This window comes from Xiphophorus maculatus, chromosome 4 (genome assembly GCF_002775205.1).
Source record: "Xiphophorus maculatus strain JP 163 A chromosome 4, X_maculatus-5.0-male, whole genome shotgun sequence".
NCBI classification, from domain to species: domain Eukaryota; kingdom Metazoa; phylum Chordata; class Actinopteri; order Cyprinodontiformes; family Poeciliidae; genus Xiphophorus; species Xiphophorus maculatus.
Window position 1 is genome coordinate 5,880,079 of NC_036446.1, and position 9,509 is coordinate 5,889,587.

A 9,509-nucleotide genomic window follows, 5' to 3' on the forward strand; every position below is an offset into this window, starting at 1 on the left:
ATGTTGTGCCCAGATATGAACCGAGATCGGCTGTCACTGTAATTTCAGCAAAAATGAGAAAGTTTGGGTCGCTTAGAGGCAAATTGTGGACAAACCGTAACTGGTATCGACGAGCCGTCTTCACTTTCGAAGAGATCACAGACGTATCTACAAAATGAAATTTGAATGGCATTTCTAGGTGAATTTGTGACGACACAGCAAATCCTCAAAAATAGGGTATTTCTAGGATTTTTCCCATTGAGTTATAATGGGGTTTTTTTCGTAGTTTTTTGCGAATTATGTCGCCACGTTAAGCCCAAATCCCACCAGAAGTAATAGCTCCAATGGCGTGAATTTTCTGCACATTTTGATACCTCATTTGTAGGTGTGCACGCAGCGGTATGAGCCGCATTAACGGTTACGGAAGAAAAATAAAGAATTATAAAGAAAATTTCGGAAGAAATTTAGCCGGGGCCTGCCGAGGCGCGCCCGTCGGGCATGGGCCCGGCGTCGTCGCGCCACAAATCGGCGTCGACGCCAAAGAACGCCGCGACGTGATCAGTGGCACGCGGAGAACCGCAAGAACGTTAAGCGAGGCGGACGTGCACCGTTCGGTACGATTTAAAATGTTGTCGAGGCTTTTATTTTGGAAGTTTTGTTAAACTTCATTTCAAAGGGCCAAACTAATCCCAAGCGTAATAGTCCTTGGGTTAAAATAGTTATATAATGCTCAAAACACAAGTAGCTGATGTAAAAGTATTCAAGGCTTTTATTTTGAAATTTTCAGTATGCTTCATTTTAAAGTTCTGAACTAATACCACGTGTAAGAGTGCTTTGGATGAAAAAGTCAAATAAAGCCAAAAAGAGCTATTACGTCATGTAAAAATATTCAAGGCTTTTATTTTGAAATTTTCAGTATGCTTCATTTCAAAGGGCCAAACTAATACCACGTGTAACAGTGCTTTGGATGAAAAAGTCAAATAAAGCCAAAAAGAGCAATTACATGATGTCAAAATATTCAAGGCTTTTATTTTGAAATTTTTGTTAATCTTCATTTCAAAGGGCCAAACTAATACCATGTGTAACAGTGCTTTGGATGAAAAAGTCATACAAAGCCAAAAACAGCAATTGCATGATGTAAAAATATTCAAGGCTTTTATTTTGAAATTATTACTTTGCTCCATTTTAAAGTTCCAAACTAATCCCATGTGTAACAGTGCTGTGGATGAAAAAGTCATATACGGCCAAAAAAAGCAATTACATGATGTAAAAATATTCAAGGCTTTTATTTTGAAATTTTCAGTATGCTTCATTTCAGAGGGCCAAACTAATACCACGTGTAACAGTGCTTTGGATGAAAAAGTCACATAAAGCCAAAAACAGCAATTACCTGATGTAAAAATATTCAAGGCTTTTATTTTGAAATTATTATTATGCTCCATTTTAAAGTTCCGAACTAATCCCATGTGTAACATTGCTTTGGATGAAAAAGTCATATACGGCCAAAAAGAGCAATTACTTCATGTAAAATATTCAAGGCTTTTATTTTGAAATTTTCAGTATGCTTCATTTTAAAGTTCTGAACTAATACCACGTGTAAGAGTGCTTTGGATGAAAAAGTCAAATAAAGCCAAAAAGAGCAATTACGTCATGTAAAAATATTCAAGGCTTTTATTTTGAAACTTTTGTTAAGCTTCATTTCAAAGGGCCAAACTAATACCACGTGTAACAGTGCTTTGGATGAAAAAGTCAAATAAAGCCAAAAAGAGCAATTACATGATGTAAAAATATTCAAGGCTTTTATTTTGAAATTTTTGTTAATATTCATTTCAAAGGGCCAAACTAATACCATGTGTAACAGTGCTTTTGATGAAAAAGTCAAATAAAGCCAAAAAGAGCAATTACGTCATGTAAAAATATTCAAGGCTTTTATTTTGAAATTTGCAGGATGCTTCATTTCAAAGGGCCAAACTAATACCATGCGTAATAGTCCTTCGGTTAAAATAGTTATATAATGCTCAAAACACAAGTAGCTGATGTAAAAATATTCAAGGCTTTTATTTTGAAATTTTTGTTAAGCTTCATTTTAAAGGGCCAAACTAATACCATGTGTAACAGTGCTTTGGATGAAAACGTCAAATAAAGCCAAAAACAGCAATTACCTGATGTAAAAATATTCAAGGCTTTTATTTTGAAATTATTATTATGCTCCATTTTAAAGTTCCAAACTAATCCCATGTGTAACAGTTACTGAGTTAAATCAGTTATATACAGCCCATAGCAGCAGTAGTTCTAAAGGCCAGTTCTCAGTCCTGATCTGTTTCAACTGAGGATAGATAGAACTACAGCGATGCGTATTCGTAGTCCTAAACAGCAGCCAATAGCCTCTTGAGTTCCGTTGCTATGGCAAATAATGGTCTCAGCAGGTGTGAGCTCTGAGCTGTGAGCTCTCAAACACACAAGTGTGTTTGAGCAAACACACTTTACTGAAAAAAAGCATTGGAAACAAATCCTTCTTGTTCGGGAACCGTAATACATATTCGAAAAGCGTTTTAAGCGTATGACAGTTCAATGTGTCTTCTGCGATAGTCCCGAGATTCATATCTGTACCTCACTCAGAGCATTTACAGTGATGAGAGAAAGAAATGTTGTGCCCATATCTGATCCGAGGTCGGCTGTCACTCTAATATGAGCAAAAATGAGAAACTTTGGGTCGCTTAGAGGCAAATTGTGGACAAACCATAACTGGTATCGACGAGCCGTCTTCACTTTCGAAGAGATCACAGACGTATCTACAAAATGAAATTTGAATGGCATTTCTAGGTGAATTTGTGACGACACAGCAAATCCTCAAAAATAGGGTATTTCTAGGATTTTTCCCATTGAGTTATAATGGGGGTTTTTTCGTAGTTTTTTGCGAATTATGTCGCCACGTTTACCCCAAATCCCACCAGAAGTAATAGCTCCAATGGCGTGAATTTTCTGCACGATTTGATACCTCATTTGTAGGTGTGCACCCAGCGGTACGAGCCGCATTAACGGTTACGGAAGAAAAATAAAGTTCTATAATAATAATAATAATATTAAAGAGACGCTTCTCTCCGACAATAGTAATAGGTTCCTGCCATTGCTTTGCATGGCAGGCCCCAATAAAGAAACTTTTCTTGGGAGAATAGCAATAGGTTCCTGCCATTGCTTTGCATGGCAGGCCCCAAAAAACACATAATCACAGATGAAACCGAGCCCATCATCTTGTGATCTGGAAAGTCATTCTGGGGAGAAGACCAATTTTCTTGTTTATACTAGTGAAGAAAAATCCTCCTCAGAAAATCCTCCACATGTGATCAGAGACAACAAAATTAAATTTTTACAACAGTGATTATGTAGTTTTCTCCAAACTGTGATCATCAGAACTGATCAGATAATGATCTGAACAGTGATTGGGTGCTTGGGAAATAAACCGTGCTAAAATTCATTAAATTAAAAGCACATGAAGTGTGCACATAATGAACTGTAAACAGTTAATTTGAGAAAGTGTTAAACATTATCCAATTGCAAATTATTAAGATCCTCTGCATGCACATTAGGGTTGACTACGTGGAAACAAGACTAATATTAGTAAACATAATTTCCAATAGCACACTGGGAAGAAAACAGTGGATTACTATTAAAACTGAAAATATTGAAACTTCTATATTTTAATTGAAGAATAATTACACTGTAGAGTTTAGGTTATACAGTCTTTAAAATTAGGTTAAACTAAAAATTTGATAAAGATAGGCTCCACTGACTTTTAAATATTAACTATAATAATTCAAAATTAGATTGCTCGGGCGTGCTGTGGTGGCATAGGGGATAGCACGACCCACGTTTGGACGCATGTCTTCCTCCTTTCCTGTCAGCCTACTTTCATATAAATCTAGAGCATATACTAGAGCCCACAAAAAGACCCCCTCCCCTGGAGGGGAGAAAAAAAAATTGATTGCTCTATGCTTATATTTGTGAACATTTACTCAAAACAAGTGTTTCTAAAAATTCTAATTTGACGCACCAAGATAAAACAGACGGGAATACTTCTTAGGAACAACATCATTGCAAACATATTTGCAATAGAAAAACTCTGCCTTTTTATTTGCCATTTAGAACAATTAAGGAATATATGGTTAAAAAATTCTCTACTGTCAGTTTTATTGTCACTTATTAAGTGTGTGGTGTTGGCATAATGGTGAACAAAGAGAAAAATGGGTTAAACAATGGTACTTAGATATACTATTATTTAGTACATGTATAAAGTCATGACACATTCAAACAAATGTTGAATTCTAATTGTATTTTATGGAGGGGGGAAATCACCTGTTTTTGAGGTTTGCCACCATTGACTACCACAATCAGCTGCTCATAGCTCTATTAAAAATGTGAAGTGTAGAGACCCTCTTGGCTTGGCTTTGAAAATGAAAACAACATTGCAGGCACAACAGTCCTTAACTGACTGCGCAGCATTGTTTGTGAAAAGGAAAACACACCACTACACATTCTCATGAGGCCTGGACATGTGAAGCACACAGAATTGTTTGGTAAATGTTTTGTAAATGTCTTCCAATATAATATTATAATATCAAATTACTAAATGTGAATGGTCTTCAGGAGAGTCCATCATTGACAAAACATTTGGTGTTGAAATGTGGAAAAAAAAAGAGAAAAAAAACTGCATTAACATGATGTTTTTCTAGTCTTACCCAACACTTAAAGCATGTCTTCTGAACACTGCAAGGATTCTGTAAGTGTAATCAGCTAGCAAGCATCTGTATATACAGGTCACATTATCTTTTTCAATTCCGCTAACGGCATGGCTTTACCAACCCAATGTTAGCCAACATTGCTCTTTGGAGTGTGCATTTCTACAGTGGATGGGCCAACATATTACTTCAGATTAAATTTTGACTTGTAGGCATGTTTCAGTTGGCTTAAGGAAACTGATAGAGAAATTATGCAAATACCCAAAGATACTAACATCTAATGTGAAAAAAAAACGTTGTTTATTCTTTTGAGGGAGTTGCTGCGTTTCTGGGTATGTTAAGTGACCGGAGATTTTGTTGCCAGTTGGCACTGCATTAATAACTGGATCAAACTGTGTAAATGTTTGAACGAAGATGGGATTTAACTGATTAGAGCTTCTTTAAGTGTGTTTAGTAACTTCAGAAAGTAACATTTAATGATTTGTTTTTTAGCTCGCATAAAAAGATTTATGGTCACTTTATGTAACAGTCCATTAACGGCAATGACTGATGGCAAAGTGTCATACATACAGTATATCTAGATGAACAGGAGCCTCAACTGTTTTCATCACTTTTCCCTGAGGATTATGTTTAATGAGCAAAGCTAATAACTACAATTTCCAGACATTTCTTCTTTCAAACTCAAAGATATTATGCACACTGTGGGTCACAGCCACCATCACTATTATGACAAGCTGTGTTTGATTAGATTTCAGATATTTCTGGAGAGAAGAAAAACATTTTCTTCTGTGGCTGACACTTGTTTGTGTCCTTTACAGACGCAGGAGACTGAAATTTCTTTTGATGCATTTTTTACAGTCCATTTGAATATTCATTACCACTATAATTAAATTCACACTGAACCTGGAGAAAAGCAAAGAAATCTTCAGCAGATTCAGGCAATTAACCCAAAAGCTAATTATGCTAAGCTTTCTTCTCAGTGTTTGTTTGTCAGGTGAAGATACTTTATTTTTCCTACAATGCAAAGTTTTACTTCTTTCATATTTCATCATTTTAATCAGCCAGGTTTTTCTTGTTGTTGTATTTTTTAGACAAATAAAATTTTCTTTTACATTTTGATCTGATTCTCATTGCACAATCTCATTTACATTTCCAGTATGTAAATACTAGAAATTAGTTAAGTCTAGTTAAGCCCGAACAGCAATAAATGTATACTATGTGATATACAGTGATAGGTTGACGTTATTCCTGATATTGACATAATAAAATTTTTGGACGTTTGTGATGTTTTTGAGTATCTTTTTACCAGGTTGATCATACAGCAAACATCTCTGATACATTCGGAACAAAAAACAGGTGTACAAGTTTAAATTGATTGAAAAACATGGTCAAAATGATAAATTCAAGATTAAATATTATAACACACCCCAATGGATATTTGGTAAAATGTCTCTCAAATAGCTAAACCTTAAGCTCGTGCATTTTGTACCATTCAAAGAACTTGTGACATAATTCTGGCTGGATGACTGACCTTGCTTCCAGACAGAATTGTTAACTTTTATTTTAAAAGGTTAAACTACTGAGACTGTCCACACATTTTCAATAGGATAATATTTTGGAAGCTCATTCCAGAAGCCAGATTTGTTAAATCTGCAGCTTGTTTTGTTGTGTAATTGGAATTGTGCTGTTGTAGGACATACTTTAAAAAAAAAAAAAACTTTCGAAAGGAAATTAGTGAGGACATTTAAGGACCATGAAAAACTAAACCTCATATGAACCTGAAACTGGAGAAGCACCACTCTCACAGTTCAGTATAAAGTTAATTTACATCATTACTGACTGACAGGGCATTGAGCCAGACAGAAGCTGCTGCTCCAAGACACTTTCAAGTTTGACCTAAATTTGCATTTGCCTACATGGTTTTACGGTCAAATGGGGACAAGACTGAACTACTCTGAGAAAATGCAAAGACATGTCTGAGGGTATCAATGTGATGATTTGAATCGTTTGAACAGTGTACCAAATGTAAAACATGGTGATGGCAGCATCACACTCAGTGAAGAAGAACTAGTCCTAAATTAAACTTCATCCAAGATCAGTAGATAAAAGGTTAAAAACTAGACATAATTGGGGACTTTATTAAAGTAATGATTAATGTATTTTCTGACCGATGTATAATATGAAATAATTTAGCAATACATTCAGAAGTTTTGTTGTTTTTTTATTTCTTCAAAATTGATTGAAGTTGTTTGTTATATAATCAAAATAAGAAGAAAGATAATCCTATGCACCTTTAAAAATCCAAAATTAATTTACCATCATTTGCTATAATGCGTACATTTTTTTAACTCATACTAAATGTGTTGAATCTCTGCAATGAGCTTTCTTTTCCCACTAACTTCCCACTCATATTTCACAATGTTCACATATTATACAAGCAAAGCATTTAAAAAACATCAGAAGAAATATAATTGAAGTAAAAGCAGAGAACACATTTACAATACATCAAAAAACATGGACAGTGAATGAGTTTTTCTTCTTTTACAGTGCTAATGGAGGTCATCTGAATGGAGGAAAAACAAAGAAAGGGGTCTAGCTATCTCAAGTTATGTTTCTGAGTCTGGGAGAAGAAATAAGAAGCAAGGATCAGTAAGAGTTTTGGCTGTTGAAACATGAAATGTTGACGTGTAGGAGGAGGTTCGACTATTGGGGGCACTGTGAGTGATGAGAGCGAGCTAAATTGGATCTGTTGTGGGACAGGGTGCCAAAGAAGGTTCTCGAGGGCAGCTGTGGTCAGAAGAGCGGGCGTGAGCAGTCAGGTGGGCAGCAGAGTTCTGCATGTGCTGGAGTTAATGAGTTATTGAAGTTTGGAGGAGATTTCATAAAGTGCTTTGGAGCAGACGTCTCACTTGAATTTATTATTGGTATAGATGAAGACTTCCTTCAGTAAGGAGTGGGAAGAGGTGAGCTGCATGGCCAGAGGAAGTTTAGCAATCTCATGTAAGATGTATTTATTGTTCCTGTACATCAGTCAGTTTAACAAAATATAAACAAAATAAATCGTGAAGGTGAAGTAGACATAAATGATGAAAAATGAAAGTATCCAATATCTCATAAATAGCACAAAAGTGCTAAAGAGTGGGTTATGACAAGTTTTATATAAATTATACTGTGGGAAAACACAGTAAATGATCGGGAAAAGAGCAAAAAAGTGAAAAGACATATACTGAGAGCCTGGTGACAGAAAGACTGTAAGTAGGTGGATGGCAACACATCCAAGTGTGAAAGCAAAGGCAAACAATAAACGGAGTATTATAGTTGGAATAACATGATAGAAAAAGTAAAACCTGAACTTTGCAAAACATTTAAAGAAAATTGTATGGAAAACAGAAACAAAATCTAATATCAATTGAGATAAAAGTATCAATACTTAGAAGTATTTTGAGGCTGTTTTTCTTTTTCCAAGATTAACTTTTAAGTTAACCTTTAGCTTTAAAAAAGCTTCTTTGAGTCTCATTAATAACATAAAAAACATGTACTTCTCTCACCATGATTGTCTCAATCCAGACTGTTTATTTTTTTGAAAGGAATAGTCCAAATCTATCTGAAGAGGTTGAAGAGGTAAGAGCTTCTTCAACTTCCACTCTTGAAAGAACACCTGCTCTCCTAACATCTCTAAGAGCCTAAAATGTCAACTCTGCACTTACTTTGCACTTCTGGACCCTTCTTCACCTACTCTGTTTTTTAGTGTTGGTTGCCAACACTCGGGATTCTGCTGTACTTAAAATCTTTCATTTTAAGTTAGTTTGTCCAACATCGTCTTTACAATACAAGTCAAAATTACAGTGACAATAAATAAATAAAACACTGTTGCGAATTAGGAGTGTTTGGAGATGTAAAAAAAAGACATATTGCAATTATTTTGCTTTTTCAATGGGAAAATAAAATAATTGCAAATATAATTGCAAATATACAGAAAATGATTGCTAAGGCATTTTTCCCACATTTGTTTTTGTTTAATTTTTCATATTGGTGCTTTACAAATGAAAATCTAAGAAAAACTCATTGAAAGACTCTAAACTTACATTAGTGGAGATGTAATTTCTTATGAATGTATCACTTCATGCCTCTGGCTCATATTGAGTTATCTTATGCCCCCCACCTGACTCACATGAGTGGTGTGTGTGTGCCTCTCTTTCTGACTCAACACCTACAGCATGATAACATAATCAGTTCAGCTAAGCCGTTTCCTCTGAGCATGAGTTGACCCAAGATTCAATGTGGATTACAGACGAAAACATTTCAGGCTTTCTATTTACTGTTTGAATGTTATAATTTAAAGTCAACATGGTGCTTAGAATCTGTATGCCCTCAAATGTTTTCTTTAAAACTTCAAGCACTTTAAATATCAACTTTTCATTTGCTGGCTCAATTTAAGCTACACAATCAACTTTCTGACAAATCCACATGCAATCGTCATGCAAGCTATAGTTTTATACAGTTAAAGATATTGCAAAACAACAATTAAGGTAACACATCTAAATCAACTTTATCTTGAGTTTGGGTTAATGCCAAAAGCCTCTATGACGCAACTGAATATCTGTCTACTGGTTCAGTGGCAGAGAAAAAAAACACGTCATTACGTAAATGATACTTCGGCAAAGCTTTCTCAAACATTTGACAGATGGGATTGGTCAAAAAGGACCAAAACAACAACAATCTATATGATGCTAGACATTTTCAACTGACCAGAAAGAATACGCATTTCTCATAACCGTGTCTTGTCAAATTACT